The sequence below is a fragment of the Ochlerotatus camptorhynchus genome, unplaced genomic scaffold, assembly GCF_037179485.1.
Source record: "Ochlerotatus camptorhynchus isolate MF236.1 unplaced genomic scaffold, CSIRO-AGI_Acam_v1.1 ptg000082l, whole genome shotgun sequence".
In the NCBI taxonomy this organism is placed as follows: Eukaryota; Metazoa; Arthropoda; class Insecta; order Diptera; family Culicidae; genus Ochlerotatus; species Ochlerotatus camptorhynchus.
Genome location: NW_027040572.1, coordinates 1,415,263 through 1,437,831, shown reverse-complemented (window position 1 = coordinate 1,437,831; position 22,569 = coordinate 1,415,263). Strand labels below are relative to the sequence as shown.

The window sequence follows — 22,569 nt, the reverse complement described above, 5'->3', positions numbered from 1 at the left end:
GATCGCTAGGAGGTTGGTGTAGCATAGTATGGTTCTTCTGGTTGCAACCCCTCCAACCGCAGGACGAACAGCCCTTCAAAAGATGAGAGGAGGACAAACAATTAATGCAAAGATTCTTTTTCTTCACTTGGTCAAATCATTGGGAAACGGCCAGCTTCTGGAACACGCCACACTTGAATGGTGAGTATGGAGACTTCGAACAGAACGAACAGAAACCAGGCGTCGAATTAGTAATGGTGTGGATTGTATTAACCTTCGTTGATTTCAACGGCTTTCTGCGAATCAGATGAGCGAAACTTCAAAGGTGCCAACGACTGGAGAACCATTAAATGTGTACGCAGGAAATCGATAAGCTCCCGATACTGTGGGACCTCAGTAGATTTGTGATGAGCTTCCCATTGCCTTGGGGTGAACGAATCAAGACGACAGCAGATCATGTGGGATAGAAGCACACTCCAACCATCCGTTTGGACGCCCAGTTTGTTGATTAGGCACAAATTGCGCTCAAAATCGTCGATAAGACGCATAAGGGACTCGCATCATTTCAATTGTGAAAAGTGAATCTATGTAAGTTTTAACAACTAACTTTTTGTTGTCAAACCGCTTCTCCAACAACTGCCACGGAACGGCGTGGTTTGCGTCGGTCAGCTCAATCGATTCAATAACCTTTCTGGCATCCTTGGTTAATGATGCAACATCTTATCTATCTGCGATAATTGAGTGTTTGAATTAATCAGATATTTGTATTTATCCCTAAATGTGATCCATTCCAAAATGGATCCATCAAAAGTTGGAAGCTTCACTTCAGGGAGTTTGATTCGGGACTGGGGTAGATTTGGCGCATTAACGACAGACAGAGCTTGAGCGCGAATTTTGCTAGTTACGAAATTAGATGTGAGGATATAGTCGAGTTTGAATTTCTGGCGAATGAGACTATTGCTATTCTCCGTTTCCTCATCACAAATGGTTTCGTCCGCGTTTGCCGCCTTTGTTTCATCCAACAGTAGTTCGAGTTTAAGACTTCCTATGAAAAACCTCAATTCGTTGCTTCCATCCCTCCAGTTGGTTCTTATCTCTATCCGCATCAAAACGATCCATAAACTGCTTCAAGTTGGCCATCGTATCCAAATAAAAGCGTTCTTGGCGGCTCAGCTGTCTCAAAGTTCAAGCCATTCTTCAACCAGCGAACAATATTTCGTACAACAATACGACACAGGTGACCAACCTGAACCACCAGAGCACAATATGCAACCTCAACTAGCAGGGATGAAAGCAAACGAATCCAAAAAATCGATAATTGCTTCAGTGGAATTGCACAAAAAGCTGTATGCAATAAGTCAAATAACGTAAAATCCTTTTATTTCATTTCAAATGAGCCCGTTATCACTCGAAGCTTCAACTCGCATGCGGTAGTTTCGGTTGCTCCGCTTCACCCAGAACGGCGTCAGTTCAACGTCCACCTTTTTGTACTATTGTCCAGTGGTGCACAAGCCAAGCCAAGCCAAGATAACGTTCCCACGCAATGTCCGTCTGCTTGCCTGGAGCTTTCTCCCTCGTAGACCGACAAACTCCCAATGATTACAAAATTCTTCCGAGATCACGTTTAATTACGTGATCTTCCGCGCACTTATTGTTCTTTTAACTTTGACCCGCGTTGATCCACAGGCTCTATACAGTAGAACTGTGATCGAAAACTCACGCGCGATCCTAATTGCTTCAATTATTGCACTATGGTCCGCATTTCTCATGGTTGATCCGGCTCGAAGGACCAACAATGTTGACGCGGGCACTTACGAGACGCTCGGATTAGACACTAGAAAAATCGCGACTGAATTATCGTTTAGAGAAAGGTTACTTTATTTAACTTCAATTGTATTTATTACACACCTCTAATTTTAGGTTTATTTTTGACTGATACAATTCTGGTTCGTGTAATAGTAATAAATGCGAATTCAGTGGATTGATAAGAGAGCAAAAGGCCTATTCAAAATTCTCTTCTCTCGTTATCCGAAGACTAATGATAAGGAAGGGTACATTGTGGTATTGATCGCAAGAGATCGAGTGAGATCAAAATAGGTCTTATATACCCGAATGGCTTTTGCTGGATAAGATGAGGTTGTGGCATAATTAAACGAATAAGCTCTGCAAATAACGCTCGTTGAAAACAATTTTATGAATATGTTACTGGAAAAAAAATGCAAGGATTTAAAAGGAGGACATTTTCGTGCAAAAGGAGGATGTAGAAAAATTATTGGAAAAGTAGGACATGTCCTCCTTTAGGAAACCATATGGTAACCCTACACTCACTAGAGTTGGATTGCAGGTTACGCATGTAATCATCACCTCAGGAGGGTTATTCATAAATTAAATTCTTATATAATGCTAGGAAACACCTTCAGATAAAAAAAATTTACAACCAAGTCTTGTCTAAACGATCAAACGCTTCTCCATTTCCAGTTGAAGTTCATTGAAGCTGATCCAGAACTTGGACATTCAAGCCACCCGAACAATGTTGACTGTCGAACCGGAGCATCTCTCGTTTAAACAGCATCTTGACTGACGAAGGTACGAGTTCCTTTATTATTATAGCGCAACAGCCAAAGGTGCTACTTAGAGAGGGGTTTTAAGATAAGAGAGAAACGTATTCAAAACAAACGACCTTGGCACCCTATGCCTAAGTGGTTTCTACCAACACTGTCATTTCAATCAAAATGTGCGTTGCTCGATTGGTTCTGGCTTTGACAGTTGGGTTGGCTTAAAATCAACCAGTCCGCTTCTTTCTTATCCTAGACCCTCTCTAGTGCTACGAAAAGCTTAAATCTGGGCTTAGTTATTTGTTTCAAAGGTGCGACCTTAGACATTCGTCCTTCCATTTCTTCACGTAAGAGCTAGGTTATTTACTCACCGATTTTATGCATTGCCATTGTGCACCAGTTTTAACATTGAACTTACGAGATTGGGTTTGATGGTTTTGACAATAAGCTCAAACGAAACGTCGTCATCTGAAATTTAATGTTGTTAAATTCAAATTTATTGGATTTATCTTAAACTGATGTATAGCGTCAAATTGGTATGAGGTCTGAACAAGATATAGTGGCAATCCATGTTTATAATTTTCTCCAGTAAGAATGCGATCAAACGTAGAATCGATCTTACCTCCTGATCAAAATCTGACACACTTACCCATCTTGTGATCACGGTGGATCTGATCCTATTGAACCAAGTGATAACCAGATAGTAAAGACAATACTAGTTGGCGCCAGCATCAGTGGTTTAAAAATGCTTCGCGCTAATGGCATAGTTCCCCTGCCGAAGAGCATTCCACAATGGTGTCTTGGTTAGCTTTAGTTTTGTAATACTATTTGAATTATCATTTGTCAACAGGATCTTTTGAAGCCTTAAACACTTAATTCAACCAAATTAAGCAACACCGCTTAATTGATACACTTTCATTCATACAAAAGATGGGATGGGATTATTTTTTACTTGAAAATAGTACCCTGAAATGCACAAATTTTAATTGACAACGACAAAAAAAAATGGAACTCCATTTCCTGCTCATTAAATTATTGTTCCGACCCTAGCTCTTTTCTACTAAATACAGTTTCACTCAAACTATCTACTTTCTATCCTTTGTTTCAAGAATAAAGGAGCACATATGTGAGAGGCCCCGTTAAAAGTACTGAACAAAGTATCCAGTACCCTTAAACTCCCGCCACAAACCCTGCCAATCACATATGTGCTCCTGTTCTAGCTCCTAACTGATTAAAAATGCTTCTCAGGGTGGTATCACATTTCCCGGAGCTTAATTTTCCAAAATGGACCATTTACATGAAAGTATGAAATCATGTGCTTTCAAAACGGAAAAAGTTATGTCTTTATTCAAAATTTTGCTAATGGGAATATTGTTTTCTTTATTCAAATATCATATTAAAAAAACAACAATAAGCAAACAAAAAAGATAAAAACAAAAAATAAATAAAACAACGCAATCAACACTCAAAGAAGAAATTATTCCCATTTCAATATATTTTTTAAAGCTTTCTTATTTTTAAAATTCTTAAACGAAAATATTGCCGAAAACGTTAAACTGATCAATGGCCCAATCTCAAATTAAAATCCGGGAAATATGATACTACTCTTTCTACTAGCTAGCTACTATAAGTGAATGGTAAATTTTGAGGTAGCTAACTAACAAGCTAAAAGGAGCACATATGTGATAAGCCCCGTTAAATGTACTGAAAAGTCACCTCTATTACTAATTTCGATCGAAACTGATTTTCAGTTTCAATCAAAATCATCAAAAGGGTTGACTTTTCAGTACCTTTAAACTCCCACCACATTCCCTGCCAATCACATATGTGCTCCTGCCCTAGCTCCTATCAATCTAACTGATTTTTTTTCTACAAATATGGTACTATATCTAAACCCTATCACTACTACTCTGAAATGCAACGATCGAGCTCACGGTAGTGGTCCTTCGAACTCCATAAACAAAAAGATCTTCGATGATAGCATTCTGCCACATCGATTGGTTTGCTCGAAAGCACGGTTCCTAAACGAATTTTATTCACCAAAAAGTCCCTATCCGGTGTCAATGGGTTCCGAGGAATCTTCGTAGTAAAAATGGTAGCTCGAGGTATTCATTAGTACCCGGCTACAACACCTTTACTCGTCAGGAAACCTCGGAGAAGCTAAGAAATTTTAATGAAATTCGTTGGACCACCAGTGAGCTCGATCTGATAACAAAAAAGAATACCAAACTACTAGACGAAATTTGAAATTTCCATTAAACCGAGGGCCATGGCCGAAACCAAAAAAGTCAATCCTAAACATTTCCAGCTAAACATTCTCTTTACCAAATTTGGGTTGGGCCCACTGGAAATTTTTTCAAGCAGCACAGTAGGCTGCTTTGAAACTGTCAAATTTTGATCATCCTCGGTTTGCATGCCTGTATTTTCTCGCAGGGTACAGTGCTCCCAAAATCCAGCATACACAAAATTCAACTGAGTACGCTGCAGTTTGGGAGAAGTAGTTTGCGTATAAACGTTAGCAGTGTCCGCTACATACGTCACACGCTCCAAAAGTTCATGGTGTGTCTTGGCGTATGCTTCAAACACTGCTACCGTTGTCGTACATTGCTGTACCCTGGCTATTCCTGCTGTCAGAACCGAATCTACATCGGCTCTGTTGCACCTAAATTCCTCACAAAAATTTAGTTTCTTTTCTTCCACCTTATCTCCTAATTCATCATTTATTTCTAACCCTACTCTCTCACAATTATCACCTAAATCTTCCTTAACATTATCCGCGATTGAGGCATTCTGGGTAATTCCGCTCCTCTCAAATCCCTCACCAATCATTAGTTTCCTAGTAGATGCTAAAAACGGCCCCCGGATATACTCACCGACCGATGACCTTACATTGTCATACTCATCGGTTACCGGTAAGTTTTTAAGCATTTCCCAGCGATCCTGCCTTTTTGGCAGCTTCGGCTTTGAAGAAGCCGCTTTTATACGCTGGTAAATGGCCGTTAGCTTACCATCCGGGTCGGCACGCATGAAATCCGGCAAAGACACCGGTCTAACATTCCGACTGGACCGGGTCTGCCGAGCATCGCGGCCATTTTTCATCTTACTGGGAAACATTTTTTCTTGAACCGCCTTGATTGGAGAAATTGGGAGAGCTATCAAACGTACGTCCGCTTTGAATTCACCTCAGAAGCCTCTTAACGATTTTTAGCAGCAGGCTTCCTTATATAGACTTCTGGCGTGTGAAAATTTGGTTACGAGGGTGTTGCTATGGTAGCGACTATGGAAGGGATGCGCAGTGGGTGAAAATCGTGAAAATCGGAAAATTTGATCAACGTAGGCGTGCATGTTTTCTTCTTCATAGAAATGTCAACTTTTTTCACGACGCATCATACACTGATAAAAATGTAAAGGACAATGGTGTAGGATGGTTGAGGTCTTCCTTGTACAGGTCAGGTGATTTTTTACCAGGAGTGTGCTTGCTGGTGAGTACTTATTAGAATCTACAAATCAGCCGGAATTCCTAGTGGTTAAAATGTGATGAGGATTTAGTCGTTTTAATTCCGGATGTTGCTGATCAGCTGATCTGTGCAATCCTAGTTTGTGTCCGTTTACATCCTCCAGTTTATAACAATTCGAACCTAGTTTAGGAATAATAGTGTTTGCAGGAGAATACGTGTCTGTCAGCTTTGCGTTGAAAGTTTTTGCTTTATTGGAAAGGAAATAGTTTTTCTTCAATACAGTTTCCCCACCTTAAATTCGATAGGTTCTACAGTGGATCTCAAATTATAATACTTCCCGTATTTTTCGTATGCTTTTTCGAAGATTTCCTTTTGTTCATCACTTAATTCCTTTGGTTCATTATTCACATTCTCTCCAAATTCGTTCATTCTTGATTATTTGTCTCCGGAGCTAATATAGTTCCTTCCATAATTGACAAAAATAAAGCATTTTCTGTAGGTTCTCATCCTGATCTGTTTGTTTTTTTTTTCTTTTAGGTACGTTCTGATCGCTGCACCAAAGCCCGACTCACCCGTTCGGTCGGATTATTTGTTGGACAACCAAGTAGCAAAAAGGTTGAACTGTGAGCCGCTCCGGAATGCCAAAAACAAACATGGGTTGTTTGACCACACACTTTTCGAAGTGAGAGGTGACGACTCCCAGCGTTGTGTTGAACTTTTAGACCGTGGGAATGGACCCATATAGTCGATGGACACAACTTGCCATGGCATCGACGCTATTCTCGGACGACCCAATTTGAGGTGGATGTTTCGCCGTTTTGCAGTTTCTCACACATATGCGGCCAATAGTGCTTTTCCCGGATTTCCCTCATCGTTTTGTAGTACCCAAAGTGGGTTACACTGTGCTCGTCTTCGAGGATCTGAATAGGATCAGCTTTTGGCGGCATATCAACTCAAAACGAGGATCTTTTGAAGTGCAGCTGACTTGCAGAATTGACTTTGATGTTCAAGTCCACCGTAAGTACATCTACCTCATTTACTGCTCTTGATAACGCGTGTGCTAAAATATTTAATTTCCCTTTGTGTATTCTAGAACTATATCATGCTGCTGCAGTTTAAGGGCCCATCCAACAAGTCGTGCGGAGATGCCCTCGACGCTTACTTTATTTAACTATTTCAAGGATTGCGCGTCCAGTTATAAATGAGTACCCCCTACGTAATGGCGGAATTTTCCAATGGCCAAATCTACAGCCAGGCATTAGTGTCCCGTTGCAGATTACTTCCTCTGAGTTGAAGAAACATATTTGAAAAGAATGAGATTGGGCGCCTACATTCATTAGAGATGCTGTACCAGAACTGTTTCCGCTACCACTAAACAAGCGTCAGATTCTATTAAAATCTGGATTCTTCAGGATTGGTGGAGAAGTGAGTACACTTTTTTATTTCATTAAATGATTTGTCTGCCTCTTCAGGCCCAATAAGTTTAGTTTTCAACTTATTTAGTAGGTTCGTGATTAGTGTCAGGATGGTACTGTAGTTTGGTATAAATCGCTTGTTTTAACGTTGTTGGCGAGGGATAGCTAAGAATCGGTTCTAGTTTTGAACTATCTATCGATCTCTGACAAAATATATGCTAAATAGGAAATTCGTTTATGGATTTTTTAGGACTTTTCCATACTTATGGACAAGTTTGCTCTACTCAGTCGTTCCGCTACCATTTTCAATAATTTCAAGTGTTCTTCTAACGTTTCAGAGGTGACGTCATCCAGGTAAACAAAAACCTGAGCCTCATAACCCTGAATCGGGGAATAAAAATCTAAGATATATTTTTTTTTATTTACTCCTAACATTATTAATCATTTTTTGATTTGTCGTTAAGTTGCTACTTACGGATTTTATAAAGAAATGTCTCTTTTGAAGCCAGGATAGATTGGCCGATACTCAGGACCCGGGATGCAGTTAACACGAAGGGGAATTAGAAATAATCACGCGAGGATTCTATTCGTGAACAGTGTCACTGATAGTGAATTTCATTTTCGATAAATGCAAGACGAAAAATACATTAAATAACGTCAATAGTTCAAGTGTGTTTACAATATTTACAAACATTTGTAGTATATCAACTGCACCCATTACCAGTCTGTGGGCAAGAGGTGCGATAGGGTGACCGAGCGCGCGCGTTACACGGAGTATAGTAATATATGCGAATTCAGTGGATTGATAAGAGAGCAAAAGGCATATTCAAGATTCTCTTCTCTCGTTATCCGAAGGCTAATGATAAGGAAGAGTACATTCTTGGTATTGATCGCAAGTGATCGAGTGTGATCAATATAGGTCTTATATACTAAGGAGTATCCATTGCTAGGGTTTGCGTTAACATATGCTGGCCTCCGTTGAAAGGTGAAGCCTTTCAACCGACATGAAGGTGAAATGATAAAGGATGATCTGCACCGAAAATAGTTGTCATGTAGCTTCCATTGGAAACGCAAATGATTTTCTTCCATAAACAAAATTAATGGAATTCATCTGAATTTCACATAACATTTATGCGATCACGTTAATTTTATATGATTTTTCATATGAATTTCATCGGCCGCATAATATTCATGTGATTTTGTGGTGGGATTTTTAGCTATGTGATCACATGAAAGCTATGTGAAATTCACATGGTTTTCATCCATTAGATATGTGATAAATTTTTTGAGTGTGGTCGTCTTCGTTGTTGTCGATCGCTCTCCACGTCGTTTGTTTTGATTATCCTTTTGCTCGGCAAGGGTCGTTGACCTTCGCACGGTCTGATCCTTGATCAGCTGTTTCCTCTACCAGTACTCGATCGTTGGTCGTTGCTATTGATGTCATCGTCATAGTAACCGGCTTTCGATGGTCATCACTTGGTTGGGCGCACTCGTGGTTGGGGTTGGAGTCGGCATCGATGGATCGAGGGTGCATATAGGAGAACAAAAAAATCTTCAACTTTTTGAAATTTTAATGAAAAAAAATACTTACAGGGGTTAGAGGCCCGCAGGCACTGGAAAGTTGGGACTGCAGGGTGGTATGAATTTGAATTGGATCCCGTCGCCAACGCAACGATTTACCATTGCTGCTTTATTTTGTTGCGAGTAGAATTTTTTGCGCAGCTCTGCTAACTCTCGGAGGGTTCCCTTGAAGTTTTGGGCGTTGTCACAGTGGATTATGTGTGGTTTTCCTCTCCGAGACATAAAACGGTGTATTGTCGCGATGAAGGCGGCTGTCGACAGATCGTAAACCAGCTCAATGTGGATGGCTTTTGTGACAATGCAGATGAAAATTGCCCCATAGCATTTTGTTGGTTGATATTTGCGAAGATCGATTTTCCGGTATAAAGTTGTGCATGAATCGACGAAGTATCTCAGAGATTCGAAGTAGAGAACGGAATGTAGAGCGTAGACCGAATATTTCATTCGATTCGTGAACTCTGACCGGTAACGATATCGATCGTTCTTCGAGGGATTCCACTGTCAGTTCAGGCAGGCCACTTTGGAGGACTGGAGGCCAGAAACGGGATGGTTGTTGCAGCCAGGATGGTCCCGTCCACCAGGCTGACGACTCCTCTAACTGACTTGCTTCAATTCCACGAGAGATTATGTCCGCTGGATTATCCATACCCGAAACGTGAGCCCAGACACCATTGGTTGTTAGATGTTGCACTTCCGATACTCGATTCGCAACAAAAGTTTTCCACCTTGACGGAACCGAGTTGATCCAGTGGAGTGTGATCGTTGAGTCCGACCAGAAGAATGGTTGAGAGTTCAGTGCGATGCTAGAGTTCACCTTGTGGTACAAGTGGCTCAAGAGAAGAGCCGCAGACAACTTCAACCTGGGAGGACTAACCTTTTTCTGCTTCTTCGAATCTCCGAGAGGTGCCACCTTGGATTTCGTAGTCAGCAGACGAACCGAAATGCTTTCATCATTAGAAACGGTACGAACATATAGGCAGGCACTGTAAGCACGTTCCGACGCAGCGCAAAACCCATAAAGTTCTATGTTAACGGGTGCAGTAGCAAGTGCTGCCCACCGAGGTACGGGGATTGAAGAAAGTGCATTTAGACTGCAACGAAAGGAAAGCCAATGCTGCTGTTTATTTTCGTCGAGATGATCATCCCAAGACGTTCGCAGGGAGATTGAACAAAGATTTTTGCTAGAACTATCACTGGTCCAATCAGCCCAAGCGGATCGAAAAGTTTTGCTGTATCTGATAATACAGTGCGCCTGGTGATTGTGTCCGATTGAGACCACTTGGGAACGGAATAGTGAAACAAATCTGTTTATGGTTCCCATATTAGTCCAAGGGTTTTGATAGTCGATGGTGAATCCAACGCAAGGACTACTCGTTCTTCACGTAGTTTGGGTGGTATGATCGAAAGGATGCCCGTCGAGTTGGACGCACATTTGCGTAAGCTAAGCCCGGAAGATTTCTGCAGATTTCGTAACTGTTTGCACAATTTCGCAACTGTTTGCACAGTCAGCATATCGTCCATATAAAAATCCTTCGAGAGGACTAGAGCAGCATGAGGATACAGATCAGCTCCTTGCTTAGACAGCTCCAGAAGACACCTAGCAGCCAAATATGGCGCCGAGGCAGTGCCGTAGGTGACGGTGGTAAGCTCGAAGGTTTTCAGCGGTTCTGAGGAAGAGAAACGCCAGCGAATGCGATGTAGTGGACAGTCAACAGGGTGAAGAAGAAGTTGCCGGTACATTTTTTCGCAATCGGCAACCATTCGCGCCTGATTAAGCGATACTCCGCTGTCCGTCCGACAAGAGGCATCGAACACTACCCTCAATTTAGTGGTTGTGCAATCAGCTTTCTCGACGCCATGATGAGGCAGGTAGTACGACGGAAGAGTGTTGAAAGTGACTATCTAGTGGTTCTGGGCTGCACACGTGAGCCACTTTGAGTTGGTTACGGGAATGATAAATCCCTATCTTACCGGATGCTACCCAGCCAAAAACGGTATTTTGTAAAACTGGCTTTTCAGGACCCAGCTTGATGAATCCTTCTAGGACCAGTTCTAAATCTATTGGAAGATCTATTGGTCCCGGTTCATGGAAGTTGGGATCTGCTAGTGTGATTCCAGATGGAACGTTCCAGCAGGAAGAATCAACCACGTTGACAGAAAGCTCACGGGTGATCTTCTTCAGTATGTGACAGGTTCTTCGACAGTATATTTGGTGCAATGGGACCCTATCCTAACATCAGCAGCGTGATACGATACGACGAGAGTGTTGCCAATGCCTCCAATTTCTCGACGATAAGGATAGCGACTTAACTGCAGCTTCTGAACCATATTCTCGGTGACTATGCAAAGTTTCGATGCAGGATCCAACAACGCTCTGTCCCATTGGGCATCTCCATCGAAACCGAAAACCTTGACGATTGCGGTTTGCAGCAGAACAGTAGCAGGAACGGTTTGGGTGCTTTCAACGAGAGTGGTGGAAACAAGGCTAGTTGTTTGGGCAGAGGTTGAGGGTGACTGGGATTCAATCGATTCAAAATTCAACCGAGATTGCGAAGAAGACTAATTCGAGGAATTCGTTTGGTTCGAGAATGAGGAATTCGAACCAGAAACGAAAATTATATTGGGTTTTTGTTGTAATGACAAACGATCGCTAGGAGGTTGGTGTAGCATAGTATGGTTCTTCTGGTTGCAACCCCTCCAACCGCAGGACGAACAGCCCTTCAAAAGATGAGAGGAGGACAAACAATTAATGCAAAGATTCTTTTTCTTCACTTGGTCATATCATTGGGAAACGGCCAGCTTCTGGAACACGCCACACTTGAATGGTGAGTATGGAGACTTCGAACAGAACGAACAGAAACCAGGCGTCGAATTAGTAATGGTGTGGATTGTATTAACCTTCGTTGATTTCAACGGCTTTCTGCGAATCAGATGAGCGAAACTTCAAAGGTGCCAACGACTGGAGAACCATTAAATGTGTACGCAGGAAATCGATAAGCTCCCGATACTGTGGGACCTCAGTAGATTTGTGATGAGCTTCCCATTGCCTTGGGGTGAACGAATCAAGACGACAGCAGATCATGTGGGATAGAAGCACACTCCAACCATCCGTTTGGACGCCCAGTTTGTTGATTAGGCACAAATTGCGCTCAAAATCGTCGATAAGACGCATAAGGGACTCGCATCATTTCAATTGTGAAAAGTGAATCTATGTAAGTTTTAACAACTAACTTTTTGTTGTCAAACCGCTTCTCCAACAACTGCCACGGAACGGCGTGGTTTGCGTCGGTCAGCTCAATCGATTCAATAACCTTTCTGGCATCCTTGGTTAATGATGCAACATCTTATCTATCTGCGATAATTGAGTGTTTGAATTAATCAGATATTTGTATTTATCCCTAAATGTGATCCATTCCAAAATGGATCCATCAAAAGTTGGAAGCTTCACTTCAGGGAGTTTGATTCGGGACTGGGGTAGATTTGGCGCATTAACGACAGACAGAGCTTGAGCGCGAATTTTGCTAGTTACGAAATTAGATGTGAGGATATAGTCGAGTTTGAATTTCTGGCGAATGAGACTATTGCTATTCTCCGTTTCCTCATCACAAATGGTTTCGTCCGCGTTTGCCGCCTTTGTTTCATCCAACAGTAGTTCGAGTTTAAGACTTCCTATGAAAAACCTCAATTCGTTGCTTCCATCCCTCCAGTTGGTTCTTATCTCTATCCGCATCAAAACGATCCATAAACTGCTTCAAGTTGGCCATCGTATCCAAATAAAAGCGTTCTTGGCGGCTCAGCTGTCTCAAAGTTCAAGCCATTCTTCAACCAGCGAACAATATTTCGTACAACAATACGACACAGGTGACCAACCTGAACCACCAGAGCACAATATGCAACCTCAACTAGCAGGGATGAAAGCAAACGAATCCAAAAAATCGATAATTGCTTCAGTGGAATTGCACAAAAAGCTGTATGCAATAAGTCAAATAACGTAAAATCCTTTTATTTCATTTCAAATGAGCCCGTTATCACTCGAAGCTTCAACTCGCATGCGGTAGTTTCGGTTGCTCCGCTTCACCCAGAACGGCGTCAGTTCAACGTCCACCTTTTTGTACTATTGTCCAGTGGTGCACAAGCCAAGCCAAGCCAAGATAACGTTCCCACGCAATGTCCGTCTGCTTGCCTGGAGCTTTCTCCCTCGTAGACCGACAAACTCCCAATGATTACAAAATTCTTCCGAGATCACGTTTAATTACGTGATCTTCCGCGCACTTATTGTTCTTTTAACTTTGACCCGCGTTGATCCACAGGCTCTATACAGTAGAACTGTGATCGAAAACTCACGCGCGATCCTAATTGCTTCAATTATTGCACTATGGTCCGCATTTCTCATGGTTGATCCGGCTCGAAGGACCAACAATGTTGACGCGGGCACTTACGAGACGCTCGGATTAGACACTAGAAAAATCGCGACTGAATTATCGTTTAGAGAAAGGTTACTTTATTTAACTTCAATTGTATTTATTACACACCTCTAATTTTAGGTTTATTTTTGACTGATACAATTCTGGTTCGTGTAATAGTAATAAATGCGAATTCAGTGGATTGATAAGAGAGCAAAAGGCCTATTCAAAATTCTCTTCTCTCGTTATCCGAAGACTAATGATAAGGAAGGGTACATTGTGGTATTGATCGCAAGAGATCGAGTGAGATCAAAATAGGTCTTATATACCCGAATGGCTTTTGCTGGATAAGATGAGGTTGTGGCATAATTAAACGAATAAGCTCTGCAAATAACGCTCGTTGAAAACAATTTTATGAATATGTTACTGGAAAAAAAATGCAAGGATTTAAAAGGAGGACATTTTCGTGCAAAAGGAGGATGTAGAAAAATTATTGGAAAAGTAGGACATGTCCTCCTTTAGGAAACCATATGGTAACCCTACACTCACTAGAGTTGGATTGCAGGTTACGCATGTAATCATCACCTCAGGAGGGTTATTCATAAATTAAATTCTTATATAATGCTAGGAAACACCTTCAGATAAAAAAAATTTACAACCAAGTCTTGTCTAAACGATCAAACGCTTCTCCATTTCCAGTTGAAGTTCATTGAAGCTGATCCAGAACTTGGACATTCAAGCCACCCGAACAATGTTGACTGTCGAACCGGAGCATCTCTCGTTTAAACAGCATCTTGACTGACGAAGGTACGAGTTCCTTTATTATTATAGCGCAACAGCCAAAGGTGCTACTTAGAGAGGGGTTTTAAGATAAGAGAGAAACGTATTCAAAACAAACGACCTTGGCACCCTATGCCTAAGTGGTTTCTACCAACACTGTCATTTCAATCAAAATGTGCGTTGCTCGATTGGTTCTGGCTTTGACAGTTGGGTTGGCTTAAAATCAACCAGTCCGCTTCTTTCTTATCCTAGACCCTCTCTAGTGCTACGAAAAGCTTAAATCTGGGCTTAGTTATTTGTTTCAAAGGTGCGACCTTAGACATTCGTCCTTCCATTTCTTCACGTAAGAGCTAGGTTATTTACTCACCGATTTTATGCATTGCCATTGTGCACCAGTTTTAACATTGAACTTACGAGATTGGGTTTGATGGTTTTGACAATAAGCTCAAACGAAACGTCGTCATCTGAAATTTAATGTTGTTAAATTCAAATTTATTGGATTTATCTTAAACTGATGTATAGCGTCAAATTGGTATGAGGTCTGAACAAGATATAGTGGCAATCCATGTTTATAATTTTCTCCAGTAAGAATGCGATCAAACGTAGAATCGATCTTACCTCCTGATCAAAATCTGACACACTTACCCATCTTGTGATCACGGTGGATCTGATCCTATTGAACCAAGTGATAACCAGATAGTAAAGACAATACTAGTTGGCGCCAGCATCAGTGGTTTAAAAATGCTTCGCGCTAATGGCATAGTTCCCCTGCCGAAGAGCATTCCACAATGGTGTCTTGGTTAGCTTTAGTTTTGTAATACTATTTGAATTATCATTTGTCAACAGGATCTTTTGAAGCCTTAAACACTTAATTCAACCAAATTAAGCAACACCGCTTAATTGATACACTTTCATTCATACAAAAGATGGGATGGGATTATTTTTTACTTGAAAATAGTACCCTGAAATGCACAAATTTTAATTGACAACGACAAAAAAAAATGGAACTCCATTTCCTGCTCATTAAATTATTGTTCCGACCCTAGCTCTTTTCTACTAAATACAGTTTCACTCAAACTATCTACTTTCTATCCTTTGTTTCAAGAATAAAGGAGCACATATGTGAGAGGCCCCGTTAAAAGTACTGAACAAAGTATCCAGTACCCTTAAACTCCCGCCACAAACCCTGCCAATCACATATGTGCTCCTGTTCTAGCTCCTAACTGATTAAAAATGCTTCTCAGGGTGGTATCACATTTCCCGGAGCTTAATTTTCCAAAATGGACCATTTACATGAAAGTATGAAATCATGTGCTTTCAAAACGGAAAAAGTTATGTCTTTATTCAAAATTTTGCTAATGGGAATATTGTTTTCTTTATTCAAATATCATATTAAAAAAACAACAATAAGCAAACAAAAAAGATAAAAACAAAAAATAAATAAAACAACGCAATCAACACTCAAAGAAGAAATTATTCCCATTTCAATATATTTTTTAAAGCTTTCTTATTTTTAAAATTCTTAAACGAAAATATTGCCGAAAACGTTAAACTGATCAATGGCCCAATCTCAAATTAAAATCCGGGAAATATGATACTACTCTTTCTACTAGCTAGCTACTATAAGTGAATGGTAAATTTTGAGGTAGCTAACTAACAAGCTAAAAGGAGCACATATGTGATAAGCCCCGTTAAATGTACTGAAAAGTCACCTCTATTACTAATTTCGATCGAAACTGATTTTCAGTTTCAATCAAAATCATCAAAAGGGTTGACTTTTCAGTACCTTTAAACTCCCACCACATTCCCTGCCAATCACATATGTGCTCCTGCCCTAGCTCCTATCAATCTAACTGATTTTTTTTCTACAAATATGGTACTATATCTAAACCCTATCACTACTACTCTGAAATGCAACGATCGAGCTCACGGTAGTGGTCCTTCGAACTCCATAAACAAAAAGATCTTCGATGATAGCATTCTGCCACATCGATTGGTTTGCTCGAAAGCACGGTTCCTAAACGAATTTTATTCACCAAAAAGGCCCTATCCGGTGTCAATGGGTTCCGAGGAATCTTCGTAGTAAAAATGGTAGCTCGAGGTATTCATTAGTACCCGGCTACAACACCTTTACTCGTCAGGAAACCTCGGAGAAGCTAAGAAATTTTAATGAAATTCGTTGGACCACCAGTGAGCTCGATCTGATAACAAAAAAGAATACCAAACTACTAGACGAAATTTGAAATTTCCATTAAACCGAGGGCCATGGCCGAAACCAAAAAAGTCAATCCTAAACATTTCCAGCTAAACATTCTCTTTACCAAATTTGGGTTGGGCCCACTGGAAATTTTTTCAAGCAGCACAGTAGGCTGCTTTGAAACTGTCAAATTTTGATCATCCTCGGTTTGCATGCCTGTATTTTCTCGCAGGGTACAGTGCTCCCAAAATCCAGCATACACAAAATTCAACTGAGTACGCTGCAGTTTGGGAGAAGTAGTTTGCGTATAAACGTTAGCAGTGTCCGCTACATACGTCACACGCTCCAAAAGTTCATGGTGTGTCTTGGCGTATGCTTCAAACACTGCTACCGTTGTCGTACATTGCTGTACCCTGGCTATTCCTGCTGTCAGAACCGAATCTACATCGGCTCTGTTGCACCTAAATTCCTCACAAAAATTTAGTTTCTTTTCTTCCACCTTATCTCCTAATTCATCATTTATTTCTAACCCTACTCTCTCACAATTATCACCTAAATCTTCCTTAACATTATCCGCGATTGAGGCATTCTGGGTAATTCCGCTCCTCTCAAATCCCTCACCAATCATTAGTTTCCTAGTAGATGCTAAAAACGGCCCCCGGATATACTCACCGACCGATGACCTTACATTGTCATACTCATCGGTTACCGGTAAGTTTTTAAGCATTTCCCAGCGATCCTGCCTTTTTGGCAGCTTCGGCTTTGAAGAAGCCGCTTTTATACGCTGGTAAATGGCCGTTAGCTTACCATCCGGGTCGGCACGCATGAAATCCGGCAAAGACACCGGTCTAACATTCCGACTGGACCGGGTCTGCCGAGCATCGCGGCCATTTTTCATCTTACTGGGAAACATTTTTTCTTGAACCGCCTTGATTGGAGAAATTGGGAGAGCTATCAAACGTACGTCCGCTTTGAATTCACCTCAGAAGCCTCTTAACGATTTTTAGCAGCAGGCTTCCTTATATAGACTTCTGGCGTGTGAAAATTTGGTTACGAGGGTGTTGCTATGGTAGCGACTATGGAAGGGATGCGCAGTGGGTGAAAATCGTGAAAATCGGAAAATTTGATCAACGTAGGCGTGCATGTTTTCTTCTTCATAGAAATGTCAACTTTTTTCACGACGCATCATACACTGATAAAAATGTAAAGGACAATGGTGTAGGATGGTTGAGGTCTTCCTTGTACAGGTCAGGTGATTTTTTACCAGGAGTGTGCTTGCTGGTGAGTACTTATTAGAATCTACAAATCAGCCGGAATTCCTAGTGGTTAAAATGTGATGAGGATTTAGTCGTTTTAATTCCGGATGTTGCTGATCAGCTGATCTGTGCAATCCTAGTTTGTGTCCGTTTACATCCTCCAGTTTATAACAATTCGAACCTAGTTTAGGAATAATAGTGTTTGCAGGAGAATACGTGTCTGTCAGCTTTGCGTTGAAAGTTTTTGCTTTATTGGAAAGGAAATAGTTTTTCTTCAATACAGTTTCCCCACCTTAAATTCGATAGGTTCTACAGTGGATCTCAAATTATAATACTTCCCGTATTTTTCGTATGCTTTTTCCAAGATTTCCTTTTGTTCATCACTTAATTCCTTTGGTTCATTATTCACATTCTCTCCAAATTCGTTCATTCTTGATTATTTGTCTCCGGAGCTAATATAGTTCCTTCCATAATTGACAAAAATAAAGCATTTTCTGTAGGTTCTCATCCTGATCTGTTTGTTTTTTTTTTCTTTTAGGTACGTTCTGATCGCTGCACCAAAGCCCGACTCACTTTTTTGGACCGTGGGAATGGACCCATATAGTCGATGGACACAACTTGCCAAGGCATCGACGCTATCTTCGGACGACCCAATTTGAGGTGGATGTTTCGCCGTTTTGTAGTTCCTCACACATACGCGGCCAATAGTGCTTTTCCCGGATTTCCCTCATCGTTTTGTAGTACCCAAAGTGGGTTACACTGTGCTCGTCGTCGAGGATCTGAATAGGATCAGCTTTTGGCGGCATATCAACTCAAAACGAGGATCTTTTGAAGTGCAGCTGACTTGCAGAATTGACTTTGATGTTCAAGTCCACCGTAAGTACATCTACCTCATTTACTGCTCTTGATAACGCGTGTGCTAAAATATTTAATTTCCCTTTGTGTATTCTAGAACTATATCATGCTGCTGCAGTTTAAGGACCCATGGAACAAGTCGTGCTGAGTTGCCCTCAACGCTTACTTAATTAAACTATTTCAAGGATTGCGCGTCCGGTGATAAATGAGTACCCTCTACGTAATGGCGCAATTTTTCAATGGCCAAATTGACAGCCAGGCATTATCGTCCCGTTGCAGAATACTTCTTCTGAGCTGATGAAACAAATTTGAAAAGAATGAGGTCACTAAGGAAGCATCAGATTCTATTGAAATCTGGATTTTTCAGGATTGGTGGAAAAGTGAGTACACTTTTTATTTCATTAAATGCTTTGTCTGCCTCTTCAGGCCCAATAAGTTTAGTTGTCAACTTTTTTTTTATTAGGTTCGTGATTAGTGCCAGGACGGTACTGTAGTTTTGTTTAAGTTGCTTGTAGAACCTACGATTCCCATCAATCTTCATGCTTCTTTTAACGTTGTTGGCGAGGGATAGCTAAGAATCGGTTCTAGTTTTGAACTATCTATCGATCTCTGACAAAATATATGCTAAATAGGAAATACGTTTATGGATTTTTTAAGACTTTTCCACACTTATTGACAAGTTTGCTCTACTCAGTCTTTCCGCTACCATTTTCAATAATTTCAAGTGTTCTTCTAACGTTTCAAAGGTGACGACTATGTCATCCAGGTAAATAAAAACCTGAGCCTCATAATTCTGAATCGGGGAATAAAAATCTAAGATATATATTTTTTAATATTTACTCCTAACATTATTAATCATTTCTTGATTTGTCGTTAATTTGCTACTTACGGATTTTATAAAGAAATGTCTCTATTGACGCCAGGATAGATTGGCCGATACTCAGGACCCGGGATGCAGTTAACACGAAAGGGTAATTAGAAATAATCACGCGAGGATTCTATTCGTGAACAGTGTCACTGATAGTGAATTTCATTTTCGATAAATGCAAGACGAAAAATACATTAAATAACGTCAATAGTTCAAGTGTTTTTACAATATTTACAAACATTTGTAGTATATCAACTGCACCCATCACCACTTTTTGGAAAACAGGTGCGACAGGGTGAGCGATCGCGCGCGTTACCCGGAGTCTGTCTGTGCAGAAGAGGACCGTTTGCTTCGCCTGTCAACAAACTAACTGTTCGGTTCTAATGCTGATGCTGCTGCTGCTACGTTGGAAGTATGAAGGAAAGAGTGGGATAGACAAAGGATATTCTGAGATCATCTGGCTTATGGAGGAACAATGAGCTGCTGCCGTAGATGGTTACACAGCCGGTTTAGTCTGGTGCGAAAATGCGTAGAACTATCCGAGACGAGAAAACTATTGTTTCGCACCGTCTAGACTGCGATCAGCTGTGCACTGTGCCGGTGCTACAGCCGAGATACCTCGAATTAAACGACACTCTGGGTTGAGGAGGATTGTCATGGTGGTCAAAATAATTGCAGCGAAATACGGTTCACGTTCAGCGTGAATATACTCCCCGCCTTGAATCTCTTCGGGATTCAACTTAGTTGCTGTTCTTCTTCGTGGTGACTGGATCATTTCTGTAATGGTAATTCATCTTCGTCTTTGTGTGGAATCCTCCATGTCATTGTACATGAGGTTGCTTGGGTAGGTCGTGCAAGCGTTGCTGGCTGTCTAAGTCTGAACTGAAGGGGTTTGCTCGTACAGCGCTGTCCGGTTTGGCTAAGTAGAAGCTGTAGGCGATCCGTGTCTGGACCCTGGGTACTAGTTGGTGGTCTTTGATCTGTCTGTCCATCAAATATCGCAATGTCAGCGCAGGTAGCTTGCGGTCCAGCGGAGTCTGAAGTGGCGGTAAGGATGTTGCAAGTTGGTGTACGATTGTTTGGCTAGCATGTTTGCGATTCAGCAGAATGTGGAATGGCAATCGTGCATTACGCTCCGATGAAGCGGTCCCGCAGGTTCAATGCGGTCCGGATTACGTTCCGGAGTTGTAACTTCTTGGTCGTTCTCCTAATCAAAAAATACCATAAACGAACGATAACCCAAATTATAGAACTATTTCACAAATGATTTGGATGATACTCCGAACACGTCGTTAATCAAAATAACCATACAAGCATATTAGGGTCGTAGCTTGACGGATGATGAGGGACAGGCAAGGTACGCGTCAGTCTGGATTCCGCTCCGGATTGGTGTCCCATCGTTGACTTGACGTCACATAGTGGATACGACGTGGTGATTGTGATTTGTTGGAGGCTTCGTTTCTCCAGAGTATTGGTTTCATTTGGGGTTCATTTTTGGTTTCATTTAGCTTGTTAGGGGAAGACGCGCTAAGATCGTTCGGCTGGGTAAGAGGGACCACAGCTAGTTCTATATGAAAATCTCAAGATTCTTACCAATACTCAATACAGAAAAGATTAACAACATGTTTTTATCATTCTGAAACACCTAGTAGTACCCAAACTTATGAAGCTTCAAAACAATAAATAAAAGCAAACTACTTGTTCGATGAGGCTCTCAGGATCTAATTTTGAAATCAACAAGTATGATACTTTTTGATGAACAAACGATGTTTTCTTACGTTTGTTGGTACCTGTTTCCTTCAGTATGTTGTACTGCTTCTGTGGCGGTAGATAAAGTTATGTAAAAATGCATGAAACATGTGAAAATATACCATATTGTGAAAAATGTAAACCAGGGGTAAGACGGATCACTTTTAACGGGGTAAAAGCGTCACCCTTCTTTTTCGCGTAGTGACTTTGTTTAAAACTGAATTGATGTTTTCCAGATCAAGTAGTAAGTGACATTCGTTTCTCTTAGCTATATCCAAGAATAAATACCTGGATTCATTTATACATATATGGTGAGATGTGACTATTCTTATTAATTTATATTCCCAAAATAAAATAAATTTTGTTTTGCTTCCGGGTGATATCCGGAACATGTCCGTGAGTGTGGTCCACCATACTCAATTTAATTTTTTTAGAGTTCTCATGTGATTTGATGATGGATTTCGATTTAATATGATTTTGACCACTTCCCCGGTTGTACCCGGAACATGTCAGGGTGTAGAATCAGAATATGACTCACATTGAACATATTTTCTAATCATCTTGCGATTTTTTGTTTCACAATATAGGTTTGTATCATTTTTGATCACTTCTAGATCTGTACTTATGGTCACTGGAACCTGTTCCGGCCATATCTATGGAACCGATGACCGATTCCAAAGATATTCATTTATGATCTATGTGCCCATAGTACCATTCATGAGGCACTAGTTGTGCCCATAGTACCATTCATGAGGCACCATTGCATAAAATTGGACGGAACAAATCCATCATGGTCCGTCTTACCCTATTGGTGGTCCTTCTTACCTCGCTTGTAAAAGAAAGATTTTGTTTTTATCGGTCAAATTTTTCGTTTACGAAAGTACACCATGAATAAAAATCATGAAATCGTGAACGTTGTCCGCAAAATAAACGTCACGTTCACGTTTATGCGAACTAAGTCATAAATTCGAAAGAACTAGTTGTTCAGATTATCGTGATTTTTTGTTCACGAATATCGGAACGGTTTTTTTTTTGCGTGAGAAAGGCTTGATCATTAGCTTTACGGAGTCGATAATTCATTGTTCATTTTTTGGAGTCTAATAGGAGTTGGGCCGAATACTCGCGGCATACCCGTGGCTATAGGGGTACATTGAGGCTTGGGGTGTGATTTCGTTGTCTCATCAGAGCGTTGTTGCTAGTATATGAACGGTAGTACGGTTCTAGATTCAACTTCTTTAACATTTGTTTTGCACAGTTGTGCATTACAGTAGTGCTCCGTTTTTTGGACGTTCCGATTTCAGCACATTCCGCATGTTCCGTTTTTGGCAACAAGTCTACTTCGTCTTGAACGATTGCATTGAGATAGTTTGCAGGTAACGCGTGTAATAATCACTTCAGGAGGATTATTAATAAATTAAATTCTTATATTGTCACGGACAAAAGCTACTTTCTTCTCCCGTTAGAGAGAGTCTT

The 22,569-nt window shown here is 40.9% G+C and overlaps 1 long non-coding RNA gene across 1 annotated transcript in view; it reads left to right on the top strand.

Annotated features, from left to right (window-relative positions):
* The window catches only part of LOC135698076 (uncharacterized), a 34,786-nt gene extending 15,954 nt beyond the window's left edge, over nucleotides 1-18,832 (top strand). The window contains exons 4-7 of the long non-coding RNA XR_010517458.1: nucleotides 6,530-7,009; nucleotides 7,086-7,417; nucleotides 18,163-18,500; nucleotides 18,577-18,832. This is a non-coding gene — a long non-coding RNA (uncharacterized LOC135698076). The remainder of the gene's footprint in view (nucleotides 1-6,529; nucleotides 7,010-7,085; nucleotides 7,418-18,162; nucleotides 18,501-18,576) is intronic.
* Nucleotides 18,833-22,569: the final 3,737 nt, after the last annotated feature.